Source organism: Hoplias malabaricus, chromosome X2 (assembly GCF_029633855.1).
Source record: "Hoplias malabaricus isolate fHopMal1 chromosome X2, fHopMal1.hap1, whole genome shotgun sequence".
Lineage (NCBI taxonomy): Eukaryota > Metazoa > Chordata > Actinopteri > Characiformes > Erythrinidae > Hoplias > Hoplias malabaricus.
The window spans coordinates 29,673,554-29,691,797 of NC_089819.1; the positions used below are offsets into that span (position 1 = coordinate 29,673,554).

General features: G+C 47.5%; 1 non-coding gene across 1 annotated transcript; it reads right to left on the reverse strand.

Annotated features, from left to right (window-relative positions):
* Nucleotides 1–466: 466 nt before the first annotated feature.
* Nucleotides 467–620, reverse strand: LOC136677572 (5.8S ribosomal RNA). Its single transcript, XR_010796375.1, has one exon. It is a non-coding gene; the product is annotated as a 5.8S ribosomal RNA (ribosomal RNA).
* Nucleotides 621–18,244: the final 17,624 nt, after the last annotated feature.

Consider the following 18,244-nt stretch of genomic DNA (forward strand, 5'->3'; position numbering starts at 1 on the left):
AATCCTTGTTAGTTTCTTTTCCTCCGCTTACTGATATGCTTAAGTTCAGCGGGTCGTCTCGTCTGATCTGAGGCCGCACACAGAGGTTTCTTATGTGGGGGCGAGGGCGAAGGCTAGGGGCGAGGGGCGAGAGCCCGGCACGAGACCGAACTCCGCGACACCCTCCCCCCCACCCCGGCCACTCGCCCGCCCGCTCGCTGGTTAAAAATCGGCGCTCGCCACCCCGCGTCCGACTGCGCGGAGCCCCGCTCGGGACTTGGGGAGAGACCGTAACGGACATGGACCCGGACATACTCGGCTCTCCCTCCGTTCCCTGTACGGAGCTCTCTCGCAACACGGGCCGCGTGGACTGGCTCGGAACCGAGTCTTCGTTTGGGAAGACGAAGGGCCGTTTTCAGGCCCTGCGAGCTTCCAGCCGCGGTCTCTCTCTCTCAGCGGGGGCGCGGAGACCGATCGATGGGTAAAGCGACCCTCAGACAGGCGTGGCCGCGGGATGGACCCCCGCGGCCGCAATATGCGTTCGAAATTTCGATGATCTGTGTCCTGCAATTCACATTAGTTAACGCAGATGGCTGCGTTCTTCATCGAAGCACGAGCCGAGTGATCCACCGCTAAGAGTCGTATTTGGGTTTGTGCCCGGCCCGTTACAGGCCGGGCGAAGGAAGCCATTCGAACAAGAGACAATTTTTGCCAATATATTTCAAGCCGGGTGCCTTCCCCCCCGTGCAGGGGGGAAGGTCATTGAACCTGGGCGTCACCACCGGACTGAGGAGTTACGGCCCGGGGGACGATCGCCCGAGTAGGTGCCCGAGACTTACGTGGTTTAGGAGACCGGGGTCTAGGCACCCGCCGTTCCCGGCGAGGCCCAGGGTTTGGTTCGCTGCGTTACGGGTCCCGGTCTAAGGCATTCAGGCGTGCGCTCAAAGCCAAGCTCTCCACCCCGGAGGGTATGAGCGAGGCCCGGTGGTACGCTCCCAAGTCCCCGCTTAGGGGAAGGCGCTGGGTAGATCCCACCTAGTCAGGACCGGCGGGCACCGGCCGTCTCCTTCGGGTGTTTAAACGCATCCGGGGTTCGTGAGGCCCCTTCAACTCGCGCACCGGCCTTAGACTATTATACGGTCCGTCTCTGCGAAGCCAACATCGGGGTATTTGCATGCGCTCTTAAGCTCCGCTCTAACCCCGTGAGGGGAAAGAGTTTCGCCCGGCGGTACGCTCCCGTCCACCACCACCCCCTGTGCCGGGGGGATGGGTTCAGGGAGATCCCACCAAGGCCGGCGAGCACCGGCCAACGCCCTGGGGGTGAGTAAGCCCCTTTGACTCGCGCACGCACAATCAAGCCTTCAACGATCAATTGTTTTTTGGGTTTAATGACCCGGCGGGCGGCTCCGGCGCCACTCTTCCCCCCGCGAACGGGGGGGGCGGACCGGGGTACCTATGCACCTAAGGCGGTCCTCGCATAACCCCGAGTTCCGAAGCCGGCTCGCTACGTCCACCCACCCGGAGGGGGAGAGACTCACGTCGGCCGACGATGAAAGTTAGCCCCACTATACACTTTTTGGACAAAGGCCCATTCAAATATATTGCCATTGGACACTTATGACCACAGTTGGATTGTATGCCGGTTTTGGATCCAAAATGCCGTATAAAGCATGACCATTCGGACACTGAGTGATAACTCTTTCCGATTTGCTACCCGCGGCTAAATCCGCGATTTGGACAGCACTAGAGGCACTGTTGCACCATCTATACATTCAGAACGTCGGGCCCCTCCTTTTATGATGTGTCACTTGTCTCTGATTGGCTTTCTGAATGGAAAAACCTACACTCTCCAACTTCCAATATATTCAACAGTGTCATATATATTGCAAATGGGATGCATTCAACTTTGACCTCCCAACAGTCCAGCCCAAAGCTTGGGGGAGGGTCCAAGGGTCCAGAAAGAGCGTAAAAAGGTCCAAATCACATGTACAACATGGCTTTGCCACTTATGATGTCATTTCATATTAAAATTTCTGTTTTTTTTTTTTACAATAAACCTTTCTTGTCCCATTTGGAGCATATGGCATCCCAATTCACATATTCTGCCCATGAAAACATATGAATATTGATAACTCTTTTTTATGTATTGTCAACATCCCAATTCCAATATATTTGACTTGCACTCAGTATATTGCAATTTGACACTCTGTCATTTATATTGCAAATGGGATGTTCGTTCAATTACCATATATGCATATATTTGTGTTGTGTCAAATATATTGGAAATGGGATGCTTGTCCAATTACCATTTGTATGTTGTGGACAATCCTTAGAAGGGTCCGATTGACCCCAAATTGCAATATGTTTATCATGGACACCCCATGAGACAGTGTGTGCAATGGAGATAGCGTAGTGTGTTGTTTTCTATAAAAATAGCCCTAAAACTGTTCCTTTGTCTTGCACACACATTTGAATAAAAAACAGAGGCCGAACTGACACATGGAACGGAATTTTCCGGAATAAATTTGTTGATTTTTTTTTTCCATACAAGCCAAGGTCACAGAGACCTGGCCCTTCGATATGTTGTTCTGGGGGCACAGAAGGGCCAGCAGTCGACGGCGCTAAGTCGGCAGACCCCCGCAAACCCAGTTTCTGGACATCCCACTTCCAATATATCCCCATTCAAAACTCATATATGGCAATTGGACACTCCTTAGAAAGGTCCGAATGACCCCGAATCGCAATATGATTATGATGGACACTCCATTAGATGGTGTGTGAAGTTTCGTAAGCCTAGGGTGTTGTTTTCTATGAAAAATCCCTAAAAACATTTCATTGTTCTGTGCACACATTTGAATGGGGACAGAGGCCTAACTGGCACATGGAACGGAATTTTCCAGAATAAATTTGCTGATTTTTTTTTTCCACACTAGGCAAGGTCACAGGGACCCGGCCCTTCGATATGTTGTTCTGGGGTCCCAGAAGGGCCAGCAGTCGACGGCGCTAAGTCGGCAGACCCCCGCAAACCCAGTTTCTGGACATCCCACTTCCAATATATCCCCATTCAAAAATCATATATGGCAATTGGACACTCCTTAGAAAGGTCCGAATGACCCCGAATCACAATATGTTTATGATGGACACTCCATTAGATGGTGTGTGAAGTTTCGTAAGCCTAGGGTGTTGTTTTCTATGAAAAATCCCTAAAAACATTTCATTGTTCTGTGCACACATTTGAATGGGGACAGAGGCCTAACTGGCACATGGAACGGAATTTTCCAGAATAAATTTGCTGATTTTTTTTTCCATACTAGGCAAGATCACAGGGACCTGGCCTTTCGATATGTTGTTCTGGGGGCCCAGAAGGGCCAGCACTCGACGGCGCTATGTTGGCAGACCCCCGCAAACCCAGTTTCATGACATCCCACTTCCAATATATCCCCATTCAAAACTCATATATGGCAATTGGACACTCCTTAGAAGGGTCCGAAAGACCCCAAATCGCAATATGTTTATGATGGATACTCCATTAGATGGTGTGTGAAGTTTCGTAAGCCTAGGGTGTTGTTTTCTATGAAAAATCCCTAAAAAGATTTGATTGTTCTGTGCACACATTTGAATGGGGAGAGGGGCCTAACTGACACATGGAGAGGAATTTTCCAGAATAAATTTGCTGATTTTTTTTTCCACACTAGGCAAGGTCACAGGGACCCGGCCCTTCGATATGTTGTTCTGGGGTCCCAGAAGAGCCAGCACTCGACGGCGCTATGTCGGCAGACCCCCGCAAACCCAGTTTCATGACATCCCACTTCCAATATATCCCCATTCAAAACTCATATATGGCAATTGGACACTCCTTAGAAGGGTCCGAAAGACCCCGAATCGCAATATGTTTATGATGGACACTCCATTAGATGGTGTGTAAAATTTCGTAAGCCTAGGTTGATGTTTTCTATGAAAAATCCCTAAAAACATTTCATTGTCCTGTGTGCACTTTTGAATGGGGACAGAGGCCTAACTGAAGAGTCAGAGGGCATTTTTCTGGAACTATTTAAATTTTTTTCCTATACAAGGAAAGGTCGCAGTGTCACGGCCTTTCGATATGTTGTTTGAGGGTCCGAGAAGGGTCCGCAGTGTAAGAGGTGAGGTCGACAGACCCCCCAAGGCCAATTTCTGGACATCCCACTTCCAATATATCCCCATTCAAAACTCATATATGGCAATTGGACACTCCTTAGAAGGGTCCGAAAGACCCCGAATCGCAATATGTTTATGATGGACACTCCATTAGATGGTGTGTAAAATTTCGTAAGCCTAGGTTGATGTTTTCTATGAAAAATCCCTAAAAACATTCATTGTCCTGTGTGCACTTTTGAATGGGGACAGAGGCCTAACTGAAGAGTCAGAGGGCATTTTTCTGGAACTATTTAAATTTTTTTCCTATACAAGGAAAGGTCGCAGTGTCACGGCCCTTCGATATGTTGTTTGAGGGTCCGAGAAGGGTCCGCAGTCGAAGAGATGAGGTCGACAGACCCCTCCAAGGCCAATTTCTGGACATCCCACTTCCAATATATTCCCATTCAAAGGTCATATATGGCAATTGGACACTCCTTAGGAAGGTCCGAATGACCCCAAATCGCAATATGTTTATGATGGACACTCCATGAGATGGTGTGTGAAATTTCGTAAGCCTAGGTTACTATTTTCTATGAAAAATCCTTAAAAAGATTTGAAAAAAAACAAAGGCCTAACTGACACATGGAGTGGAATTTTCAGGGAATAAACTTTCAGATTTTTTTTTTCATACTAGACAAGGTCACAGTGTCTCGGCCTTTTGATATGTTGTTCTGGGGGCCCAGATGTGCCAGCACTCGACGCCGCAAGTTCGGTAGACCCCCACAAACCCAGTTTCTGGACATCCCACTTCCAATATATTCCCATTCAATGGTCATATATGGGAATTGGACACCCCTTAGAAGGGTCCGATTGACCCCTAATTGCAATATGTTTATGATGGACACTCCATTAGATGATGTGTGAAGTTTCGTAAGCCTAGGATATTGTTTTCTATGAAAAATCACTAAAAACATTTCATTATTCTGTGTGCACATTTGAATGGGGACAGAGGCCTAACTGACGAGTCAGAGTGGATTTTTCTGGAACTATTTAAATTTTTTTCCTATACTGGAAAAGGTCGCAGTGTCACGGCCCTTCGATATGTTGTTCAGGGGTCTCAGATGGGCCGATAGTCGACGCCGCAAAGACGGCAGATCCCCACAAACCCAGTTTCTGGACATCCCAATTCAGATATATAATGCTTATGTCACATATATTACAAGTGGGATCCCATTTCAGATATATAGTGCTTATGTGAGATATACTGCTAGTGGGATCCCAATTCAGATATATATTGCTTATGTGAGATATACTGCTAGTGGGATCCCAATTCAGATATATAGTGCTTATGTGAGATATACTGCTAGTGGGATCCCAATTCAGATATATAATGCTTATGTCACATATATTACAAGTGGGATCCCAATTCAGATATATAATGCTTATGTCACATATATTACAAGTGGGATCCCAATTCAGATATATAATGTTTATGTCACATATATTACAAGTGGGATCCCAATTCAGATATATAGTGCTTATGTGAGATATACTGCTAGTGGGATCACAATTCAGATATATAGTGCTTATGTCACATTTATTACAAGTGGGATAACAATTCAGATATATAGTGCTTATGACACATTTATTACAAGTGGGATCCCAATTCAGATATATAGTGCTTATGTCACATTTATTACAAGTGGGATCCCAATTCAGATATATAGTGCTTATGTCACATTTATTACAAGTGGGATCACAATTCAGATATAAAGTGCTTATGTGACTCACACACACACACACACACACACACACGATCTCTCTCTCTCTCTCACACACACACACACACACACACACACACGATCTCTCTCTCTCTCTCTCTCTCTCTTTCACACACACACACACACACACACACACACACACACACACAGAGAGAAACACTCGTGTATTTGTTTACTCGCGCGATCTTTCTGACACACAGAAACGCGTGCGTATATGGTCTAGTGACCGTTGTTTACCTCGCGATCTCTCCCACCATGTGTTTTAAACTCACGATCTCTCTAGTGACCACTCCCACAGCCATGTACACGTGCCTATACCTTTGTTTACCTCGCGATCTCTCCCGCAATGTGTTTTAAACTCACGATCTCTCTAGTGACCACTCCCACAGCCATGTACATGTGCGTATACCTTTGTTTACCTCGCGATCTCTCCCACCATGTGTTTTAAACTCACGATCTCTCTAGTGACCACTCCCACAGCCATGTACACGTGCGTACACATTTGTTTACCTCGCGATCTCTCCCGCAATGTGTTTTAAACTCACGATCTCTCTAGTGACCACTCCCACAGCCATGTACATGTGCGTATACCTTTGTTTACCTCGCGATCTCTCCCACCATGTGTTTTAAACTCACGATCTCTCTAGTGACCACTCCCACAGCCATGTACACGTGCGTACACCTTTGTTTACCTCGCGATCTCTCCCGCCATGTGTTTTAAACTCGCGATCTCTCTAGTGACCACTCCCACAGCCATGTACACGTGCGTATACCGTTGTTTACCTCGCGATCTCTCCCGCAATGTGTTTTAAACTCACGATCTCTCTAGTGACCACTCCCACAGCCATGTACATGTGCGTATACCTTTGTTTACCTCGCGATCTCTCCCACCATGTGTTTTAAACTCACGATCTCTCTAGTGACCACTCCCACAGCCATGTACACGTGCGTACACCTTTGTTTACCTCGCGATCTCTCCCGCCATGTGTTTTAAACTCGCGATCTCTCTAGTGACCACTCCCACAGCCATGTACACGTGCCTATACCTTTGTTTACCTCGCGATCTCTCCCGCAATGTGTTTTAAACTCACGATCTCTCTAGTGACCACTCCCACAGCCATGTACATGTGCGTATACCTTTGTTTACCTCGCGATCTCTCCCACCATGTGTTTTAAACTCACGATCTCTCTAGTGACCACTCCCACAGCCATGTACACGTGCGTACACCTTTGTTTACCTCGCGATCTCTCCCACCATGTGTTTTAAACTCACGATCTCTCTAGTGACCACTCCCACAGCCATGTACACGTGCGTACACCTTTGTTTACCTCGCGATCTCTCTAGCGATCTCTTTCTCTCTCACGATCTCTCTCTGACACACAAACACGTGCGTGGTTGTTTACCTTGTGGTGCTTTCTAGGAACTTACATACATTATCTTACTCAGGAATAGTTATTTTTAAAGGTCAACATATTAAAAACAGAAGCCTCTAGAAACATGTAGTTTTCTGCATTGGTAAGTTGGTAACTTCTGCATATTAAGAATGTTCTGCCTCCAAAAAATGGAAAGCTGGTTACCTTAACTGTAAAGTGTATAGACAGAATGGTTTAGGGTTCATTGAGCCATCATCAAACCAGAAAGGGGGGAGTGCTTACATGTGAGTGTCTTCCTAATCGTAAAGGTAAGGAAATAACTTACTATTTGTATGCAACCCCTTGAGTGCCAAAGCAGTAGAAGCTTGGTAACTTTCTGAAAATTCCTTCGGAATCGTAAGAAAGGTATCCGCTGCCTTGGACCTCAGCCCAAGGCCACCAGGAGGTGAAGTATTGTATACTTGCACACTCTCTAGCCCTTGGTATAACTTACCTGGCAACAGGTAGGTGAGGCGCAGGCTGTAGAGGTTCGTTTTGGGCTTCTATGACCTAGGTCCAGCTTTGCTGGAGTTGGCCCCAACCTATAGGAACCTAAGCTGCCTGGAAACCTTGCGGTGTTAACAGAAGGCATGCTTAGGAGACAGGCCCAGATTCTGGGGACACTGGGAGGCAGCGATCCGTTCGCGGCTGGCCCTGGGCTCCTAGTCTCTGGTGTCTGGCTCTAGTTCCTAAGGGCCTCCGTTACAGCAACCTAAGCTGCCTGGAAACCTTGCGGTGTTAACAGAAGGCATGCTTAGGAGACAGGCCCAGATTCTGGGGACACTGGGAGGCAGCGATCCGTTCGCGGCTGGCCCTGGGCTCCTAGTCTCTGGTGTCTGGCTCTAGTTCCTAAGGGCCTCCGTTACAGCAACCTAAGCTGCCTGGAAACCTTGCGGTGTTAACAGAAGGCATGCTTAGGAGACAGGCCCAGATTCTGGGGACACTGGGAGGCAGCGATCCGTTCGCGGCTGGCCCTGGGCTCCTAGTCTCTGGTGTCTGGCTCTAGTTCCTAAGGGCCTCCGTTACAGCAACCTAAGCTGCCTGGAAACCTTGCGGTGTTAACAGAAGGCATGCTTAGTGTGTTGTATGGCTGTTGTTTGTTTCTAATGTTTTCTTTTTTTTCTCTTTCTGATTCAGGTTCCCACAAAATGCCAATTGAGGAGTGCCCGATTTGCTCTAAGTATCTCTCTGCTGTAGGTCAACACCTGAGAGTCACCCATGGCGTAGTAAATAAAAAGGAGAGATGGCTGCTTTTAAAGTTGGTGTCAGGGAGGGTGGACGTCAGGGTTAGCACATGCCCTGTGCCAGGATGTAACCAGAACACGTCCCGACTCGACCGCCACCTGAAATCCCATCACGAGCTCTCTATTGATAAAAAAAAGGAGTTCATAGCTGAGGTAAAAAGAAAAATAATTCTGAAAAATTTGGCTGAGCTGAGGGCATCAAACCCTGAAGTGCCAATGATGTCAGACCTTGACCTAAAGGAACAGGAGAGGCAGGAAGAAATTGCAGATGCCTGCCTCGGTTCCGCTTCTGAAGATTGTTCATATGTCGTGGAGGAAGAAGAGGAGACCTGCCCGAATCCTTCTTGCAAAACAAAGGCAGGGGCACTAAACATTTTGGAAAAGAAGCTAAGTGACATGTCAGAGGAAAACATTGCTTTAACAGGTCAAGTAAACCTGCTAAGATGTCAGAACAGGCTCCTGCACAGGCGCCTATCCAAAAGGCAAATTCTGTTTAGAAGTAAAGCTCACAGTTCTCACGAGGAGCAAGAGCCTGTTGTAAGTTGGCATGACCCACACTGAATGCCAGACAACTTGCCTACTCTTACCCAATGTCTGTTATGTCTAATGATTTCTTATGACTTTTTCCCCAGCTTGAAGCTTCACGGACCGAAGATACATTCGAAGAAGCAGAGGAAGTGCCACTGGGTGATCCAGATAATTTGCCACCTTCCTTGGATCACGTCCCCCAAATTAGTAAGTATATATGAGAGAGGGAGAAAAGAGTGGCAATGTAAGATTCAGATGTAAATTCTTTTCATGTTTAACCTGTGGATTATTCTATGCATTCCTTCTTTAGATGAACTGTTGGAAAACTACCAGCATCATAAAGAGGGGGCGGATCCAACAGAAAAGCTAAAACACAATGCCAGGAGCAAGGTCTTCAGGATACAACGTTTCCTGAGTTATATGGCACAAGGGCAGACATACCTTTCAACATTCGAATTTCTTGACAACACCAACAAACTAAGACAGTATGTGACCATTTTTGCTATTTACACACTAATGTTGAAATTTCTGTATAAGTGACTGGTGTTTGTATTTTTTTTTTTTTTATTCCTGTGCTTTGCAGATGGGTAAGCAGCCTGGCAAGGCAAAAGATGGTGGCAAGCACCCAGTTTATGTACCTCAAGAATGTTGCCGAGTTCATTGCATACATTAAAGAAACACCTCCTCCTACGTGCCGCCTTAAACGCGTCGCCCTGGTGAATCTAACAAGGGAGCTGCGGGGGATCTTGAAAAAGCAAAGACGGTCAGTGGTGGTCCACCAGATGAAGGTGAAGACCCAAAAAGTCTCTTCTGCCATCTCCAAGGCTATGCTGATAAAGTGTAGGGAAGAGGCTAGAAAAGAGATCCCACAAATTCTTGGTAATGGTGCTTCAATATTAATTTAGCTTAATGCACTTTTCCACACTGATGATGCAAAGTTTAATTATTTTTTTTTTTGCTCTTTTTGTTCACAGAGATTCTTAAGGAGAAAAGATCAATCAAACTACAAAGATTGTTCTACGGGTACTTCGTGGCCTACTTGTCCTGTATCTATGGACACAGGACAGGGGTCTATCAGAACCTGCAAGTGGAGGAGGTGGCACTGGCAAAACCGGACCAGAACAAAGAGGTGTACCTCATTAATGTAAGCATTTTCTTTAATTTCCTATCATCGTCATTACTTCCTCAGCACTTCTGTTGTTTATTTTATGTGTTGTTTATTTGTTCTTTATCATTTGAACAGGTTGAGTCGCACAAAACAAATGAAGCATTCGGATTCGCCCAGCTCCTCGTCACAGCTGAAGAGTACAGCTGGATGACAGAATATTTAAAAATCCGTCTTAGGCTTAAGGGACCTTGCCCTTCAAAATTCTTTTTTTGCACCACCACAGCAAACTCATGCAAAAATCTCAATCAGTATATGCAAATTGCTTGGGAGAGAATGAAGCTTCCAGGCAAGCCGCAGGTTACAGATTTAAGAACTGCCATCGCCACCTATGTAAGTGATGCATTGTGTGAACAGGAGTATCATATCACCACCTTTTTTTTCTCACCTAATAACCTGATATATTATCTTTTCCAGGCTAGGTCTACCCTGGGAGTTCAGGAACGTGCAAAAGTCTCACAGTTTATGTGTCATGATGTCTCCACGGCAGACAAATTTTATGTCCTCAATCTGAACGTCGAACAGGCTGCTGAACGGAGGAAACTCTTTGAAGCCATCTCACAGGGTCCTGAAGTGGAGCCACCTGTGTTGGGGACACCAGCTGAGAAGCAAACTGGAAAACGGAAACAGAAGGGTTCTCAACGCAGACAACCCAGAAAGAGACAGAGACGGGAAGAGGAGGAGGAGGAGACGACAAGTGAAGATGAGTCACAGGTTAAATTCCAAGAAAGTGGCTTATCTGAAGAGGTATGTTATACTGTGGTGCGCTATTTGTAAAAATATGAAAACACGGTCTCATAACTGTTTTTTTTTTGTTTTTGTTTTTGTTTTTGTTTATTCCCCCTAGGAAATGACAAGCTGTGAGGAGGAGGGGGAGCAGCAGGCAGAGCAGCAGGCAGAGCAGCAGGCAGAAAAGGAGGAGGAGCAGCAGGAAAAAGGAGGGAAAAGGCCCCGTCGGAATGTCCCTCGTATCATTCTACAGAAGATTTCACCACTGAAATTGACTGGCGCATCACCAAGTAGGCTCGGTTTACGCAATATTGCCCAACAAAAATCAAAGAGCGAACGAATTAGGAAAGCTGTGAAGAGGGCCCTTCAGTATTAATTTGTACATAGTTTAAAATTATTCTTCATGTTTTGTATTTAATAGTGTTCGTAGTTTTAAATTATTCTTCATGCTTTGTGTTTAATAGTGTTCATAGTTTTAAATTATTCTTCATGCTTTGTGTTTAATAGTGTTCATAGTTTTAAATTATTCTTCATGTTTTGTATTTAATAGTGTTCGTAGTTTTAAATTATTCTTCATGCTTTGTGTTTAATAGTATTCATAGTTTTAAATTATTCTTCATGCTTTGTGTTTAATAGTGTTCATAGTTTTAAATTATTCTTCATGCTTTGTGTTTAATAGTGTTCATAGTTTTAAATTATTCTTCATGCTTTGTGTTTAATAGTGTTCATAGTTTTAAATTATTCTTCATGCTTTGTGTTTAATAGTGTTCATAGTTTTAAATTATTCTTCATGCTGTGTTTGCTAATGGTTCTTCATGTTTTTGTATTTTACAAGTTTAATTGATGTTTGCTGTTTTTTCAAGTTCTGCCAATTTTAAATAAAAGTTTTCCTGTTTCACCTGTTCAACTGATGTCAGTGTGTATTTTTTTATTATTATTATTATTTTACTGAGGTTGGTTCTTGTGAATATTTTAAAATCTGTTGATGTTTACTGGTGATTTAAAAGAGGTTGTGGGTTTTATAAATAAAAGACATTAGTAGTTGGTTTAAAACAATTTTAATACACATTTGGTATTTAAAGTTTGAATGACATGTTAAATCTCAAAACACACCCATCCCACTTTAAAACATTTTAACATGCTCTTGTGTATATGGTACTTTAAAAAGCATCCCACAAAAATCTCAAAACACACCCATCTCACTTTAAAACATTTTAACATGCTCTTGTGTATATGGTACTTTAAAAAGCATCCCACAAAAATCTCAAAACACACCCATCCCACTTTAAAATATATTAACATTCTCTGGTGTATATGGAACAATAAAAAGCATCCAACTTAAATTTTATTTGACACTAATAGCATATCCCACTTACAATATATTTCACACAAGTTAGATATATGTGGATAGGGATCCCAATTGCAATATATTTGACACAAGTGTTGTATAAGGGAATTGGGATCCCAATCCAAATATATTTGACACAAGTACTATATATGTGGATTGGGATCCCAATTCACACATATAAGACTTGTGTCAAATATATGTGGATTGGGATCCCAGTTCACATATATAAGACTTGTGTCAAATATATGTGGATTGGGATCCCAGTTCACATATATAAGACTTGTGTCAAATATATTGCAATTGGGATCCCAATTCCCATATATAAGACTAGTGTCAAATATATTGCAATTGGGATCCCAATTCCCATATATAAGACTTGTGTCAAATATATTGCAACTGGGATCCCAATTCACGTATATAACACTTGTGTCAAATATATGTGGATTGGGATCCCAATTCACATATATATGACTTGTGTCAAATATATTGCAACTGGGATCCCAATTCACATATATAACACATGTGTCAAATATATTGCAATTGGGATCCCAATTCACATATATAACACTTGTGTCAAATATATTGCAACTGGGATCCCAATTCACATATATATGACTTGTGTCAAATATATTGCAATTGGGATCCCAATTCACATATATAACACATGTGTCAAATATATTGCAATTGGGATCCCAATTCACATATACAACACTTGTGTCAAATATATTGCAATTGGGATCCCAATTCACATATATAACACTTGTGTCAAATATATTGCAATTGGGATGGTTAAAGTAAAGACTTATACATTTTGGGAAAACATTTTATATAGTTAAAAAAATACATGTTTCCATACAGCCCAAGTCCCTCTGATCCTTTTTCTGTAATTAGAAGTGTAAAATTCTACTGTCAAAAACCCATATATTTTTTTGACTGGAATATATTGGAAGTTGGATTATCAGATCTTGGCTTAGGAGTGAAATATCGTCAAAGTAAGACCAGTTTCCTCTAAGTCTGAGTGTCATCAGCTCAGGGTGTGAGTTTGGAGATGATTGGAGGACATACATTTTTTCACTTAAAAACAGCTCATAGGGAGACCCCTTTTAGTTTTTTTGAGTGAAAATATTTATTCTCTCCAATCTTCTCCAAACTCACACACTGAGTAAGATAGACCCAGACAAAGATAGACCCGTTTGTAAAAACCTCTTATGTTGTTCTGAAGCTGAGATCTGATAATCCTACTTCCAATATATTCAAGTCAAAAAAAATATATGGATTTTGGACAGTAGAATTTTACAACTCCAAAGACAGATATGAGATCAGGGAGTCATGGGATATATGGCTAAATGTATTTTTAGACATTACAATTATGTTTTCCTAAAACGTGCTCTGATGACAATATGTAGTGATGGGACACCATCCCACTTTGAACATATTTGACACAATATATATGGTAATTGAACAAGCATCCCACTTACAATATATTTGAAGCCATAAGGATGAATGGTAATTGGACAACCATCTCATTTCCAATATATTTGACACCATCAGGATATATTGCAATTGGACAACCATCCCACTTCCAATATATTAGACACCATCAGGACAACCATCCCACTTCCAATATATTTGACACCATCAGAATATATTGCAACTGGACAACCATCCCACTTCCAATATATTAGACACCATCAGAATATATTGCAATTGGACAACCATCCCACTTCCAATATATTTGACACCATCAGAATATATTGCAATTGGACAACCATCCCACTTCCAATATATTAGACACCATCAGAATATATTGCAATTGGACAAATCATCCCACTTCCAATATATTTGACACCATCAGAATATATTGCAATTGGACAACCATCCCACTTCCAATATATTTGACACCATCAGAATATATTGCAATTGGACAACCATCCCACTTCCAATATATTAGACAGCAACTGGACAACCATCCCACTTCCAATATATTTGACACCATCAGAATATATTGCAATTGGACAACCATCCCACTTCCAATATATTAGACACCATCAGAATATATTGCAATTGGACAACCATCCCACTTCCAATATATTTGACACCATCAGAATATATTGCAATTGGACAACCATCCCACTTCCAATATATTAGACACCATTAGAATATATTGCAATTGGACAACCATCCAACTTCCAATATATTTGACACCATCAGAATATATTGCAATTGGACAACCATCCCACTTCCAATATATTAGACAGCAACTGAGGTGCTTTTCTTAAGAGAGTCATAGTTACTCCCGCCGTTAACCCGCGCTTCGATGAATTTCTTCACTTTGACATTCAGAGCACTGGGCAGAATTCACATCGTGTCAACACCCGGTCCAAGAGCCTTCACGATGCTGTGTTTTAATTAAACAGTCGGATTCCCCTTGTCCGCAGCAGTTCTAATTCGGCTGTTAGGTGCCGGCCGAGAGACCCGGCCCCGGAGGTCTCCCCCCGAGGCGAGACTCATAAGCCCGAGAGATCCACGGAGCCTAGGCTCGGCGCGCGAGGCTCCAGGGACACCGCCCCGACCCACCGAAGCCCCACCACCGGCGGCCTGCTACGAGTCCACACACGCACGAGAGACCGCACCCCCCACGCGGACCTACGTTCCATTGCGTCCCTCCGCGTCCCATCGGGGGAGAGCGAAGGGCCGGACGCTCGAGCTTAGCCGGGGGCGGCCCACCCGGCGACGGGCGTCGGGAGCCCGGCCCGGCTTAGGAAGGGAGGGGGAGGCCGAAGGCGGTCATCCGACGGAGGTTAGTCCCGAAGGACGCTCCCCCGCCGGCATCCCACCGACGACCGGCTCCCCTACCGTCGACCTGACCGAGGCCCCCTAAGCGCCACCGCCGAGGGGGGACACGCACCGGGGCTTAAGGTCTCGCTCGCCGCGACCCACTCTCATCGACCCCGACAGACAGACGGAGCCTTGTTCACGGGGGTTTGGATACTGGGGGGCAATCTCTCGCCGTGCGCTTCCTCGCGCGCAGGACCCAGTGGGGGGGGGCCCGAAGGTGGACCGGGAACAGCTCCCCGTTGCACTGGCAGCACCGGGCTTTCGGACCCCGCATCAGCAGACACGGGCCCGACCGAGCTCAGCCATTAGAGCCAATCCTTATCCCGAAGTTACGGATCCGTCTTGCCGACTTCCCTTACCTACATTGTTCCAACACGCCAGAGGCTGTTCACCTTGGAGACCTGATGCGGATATGGGTACGGCCTGGGGGGAAATTCACTATACCTCCCCCGGATTTTCAAGGGCCGATGGGAAACGTCCCGGCCGTCGCATAGCGCATGCGACGCCTTTCAGAGCGTTGAGCCCCTATCTCGGGGTCGAACCCATTCCAGGGCGCTCCAGCTCTTTAGCAAGGAGAGAGAATCCTCCCCGGGGTCCCCACCGGCGTCTCCGGGTTCGTTTGCGTTACCGCCACGGGAGCGCCTCTCGGCGGCTCGATCTCCACCAATCCCAGGTACGGGGATATTGGCCCGATCCCCTTTCGGTCAGCGCGAGGCAGACGAGACCATCGCCCCAGCATTTTCCGAACGGCGCTCGCCTATCCCTTAGGACCGACTAACCCACGGCCAAGCGCTGTCGGCGTGGAACCCTTCTCCACTTCGGCCTTCAAAGTTCTCATCTGAATATTTGCTACTACCACCAAGATCTGCACCCGCGGCGGCTCGACCCAGGCTCGCGCCAAAGGCTTCTGCGCCACCGCGGCGCCCCTCCTACTCGTCGCGGCATACGGTCCCACGAGTCTCGGTTCTCTCTCATTCTCGCTGGCTTTTGGGGGGTGGGAGACAAGTACCGCCAGCGACGGCCGGGTATGGGCCCGACGCTCCAGCGCCATCCATTTTCAGGGCCAGTTGATTCGGCAGGTGAGTTGTTACACACTCCTTAGCGGATGCCGACTTCCATGGCCACCGCCCCGCTGTCTATATCAACCGACACCTTTCTTGGGGTCTGATGAGCGTCTGCGTCGGGCGCCTTAACCCGCGCGTTCGGTTCATCCCGCAGCACCAGTTCTGCTTACCAAAAGTGGCCCACTCGGCACCGTCAATTCCATGCCCGGCTCCAAGCCTGCGAGCCGGGCCTCTTACCCATTTAAAGTTTGAGAGTAGGGCGAGGCCCGTTTCGGCCCCGCGGCCTCCAGTCATTTCTTTACCGGATAAAACTTGAAGTTTCGGCGCCGGCTATCCTGAGGGAAACTTCGGAGGGAACCAGCTACTAGATGGTTCGATTAGTCTTTCGCCCCTATACCCAGGTCGGACGACCGATTTGCACGTCAGGACCGCTGCGGGCCTCCACTCAGGGTTTCCCCTGGCTTCGCCCTGCCCAGGCATAGTTCACCATCTTTCGGGTACCACCGCGTATGCTCGGAGGGTTAGGACGGATCCCACCTCAGCCGACGCGCGCCGGCCTTCACCTTCGTTGCGCCTCCGGGGGTTCTGGTCCCTTCGACTCGCATACGCGTTAGACTCCTTGGTCCGTGTTTCAAGACGGGTCGTTCGGGGTCCGAACGTAGCCGCTGACCTTAGGCGTTCGGGTGCTATGGGCCTGGATCGCCCCCCCGCATCGCCGTAGCGGGCCTAGCCCGGGGCTGAGGACAGCCCAGCCGGCCCGCTTCGACCGAACGATCGGGGGGCGACCATCCCCATCCCGGAGGAGGGGAGAACGCGGAAAGGACATTGCTCCGCGGCCCCGGCGTTATCGGCGAAGTCGGAGCGAGGGGCTGTAGCGGAACGCCCGTGTCCGGGGGCCGCGTGGGGCTCCCTTCTCCGGACGGACCTACCTTCACCCTCGGGCCCTTCCAAGCCTAACCGGAGCCGGTCGCGACTCACCACCACGCGGGGAAAGTACACCGGGCGGGGCCGGACCTCCGTACGCCCGACAGGCCCGAAGTCCAGAGGCGAAGCGCAGAGCCGAAGCGGGGAGCGGTGGAGTCGGCACCCCACCCCTCTCGCCCGGATACGCTCGCACCCCCGGCCTCGGAACCCGACGAGCGCGGGGCCGTCCGCCCGGCTGAATCCCCCGGGGCAGTCTTCTCGGTCCCCGTACGTTTACCTCTCAACGGTTTCACGCTCTGTTGAACTCTCTCTTCAAAGTCCTGTTTCAACTTTCCCTCACGGTACTCGGTTCGCTATCGGTCTCGTGCCGGTATTTAGCCTTAGATGGAGTTTACCACCCGCTTTGGGCTGCATTCCCAAGCAACCCGACTCCGAGAAGCCCGACCTACCCGGGCGGGAACGCGGGACTCGCTACCGGGCTTTCACCGTCTATGGGAAGAAGCCACGTTCGCGAGGACTTGGTCCCGCGTCCGCACCGAGACGGATCTTACGGACTTCCGTACGCTACATTTCCCGGCCAACCCCGGTCAGGGGAAAGTGGGATTCAGCGCTGGGCTCTTCCCTGTTCGCTCGCCGCTACTAAGGGAATCCTTGTTAGTTTCTTTTCCTCCGCTTACTGATATGCTTAAGTTCAGCGGGTCGTCTCGTCTGATCTGAGGCCGCACACAGAGGTTTCTTATGCGGGGGCGAGGGCGGAGGGCCGAAGGCTAGGGGCGAGGGGCGAGAGCCCGGCACGAGACCGAACTCCGCGACACCCTCCCCCTACCCCGGCCGCTCGCCCGCCCGCTCGCTGGGTTTAATCGGCAATCGCCACCCCCGCGTCCGACTGCGCGGAGCCCCGCTCGGGACTCGGGGAGAGACCGTAACGGACGTGGACCCGGACCTACTCGGCTCTCCCTCCGTTCCCTGTACGGAGCTCTCTCGCAACACGGGCCGCGTGGACTGGCTCGGAACCGAGTCTTCGTTTGGGAAGACGAAGGGCCGTTTTCAGGCCCTGCGAGCTTCCAGCCCCGGTCTCTCTCAGCGGGGGCGCGGAGACCGATCGATGGGTAAAG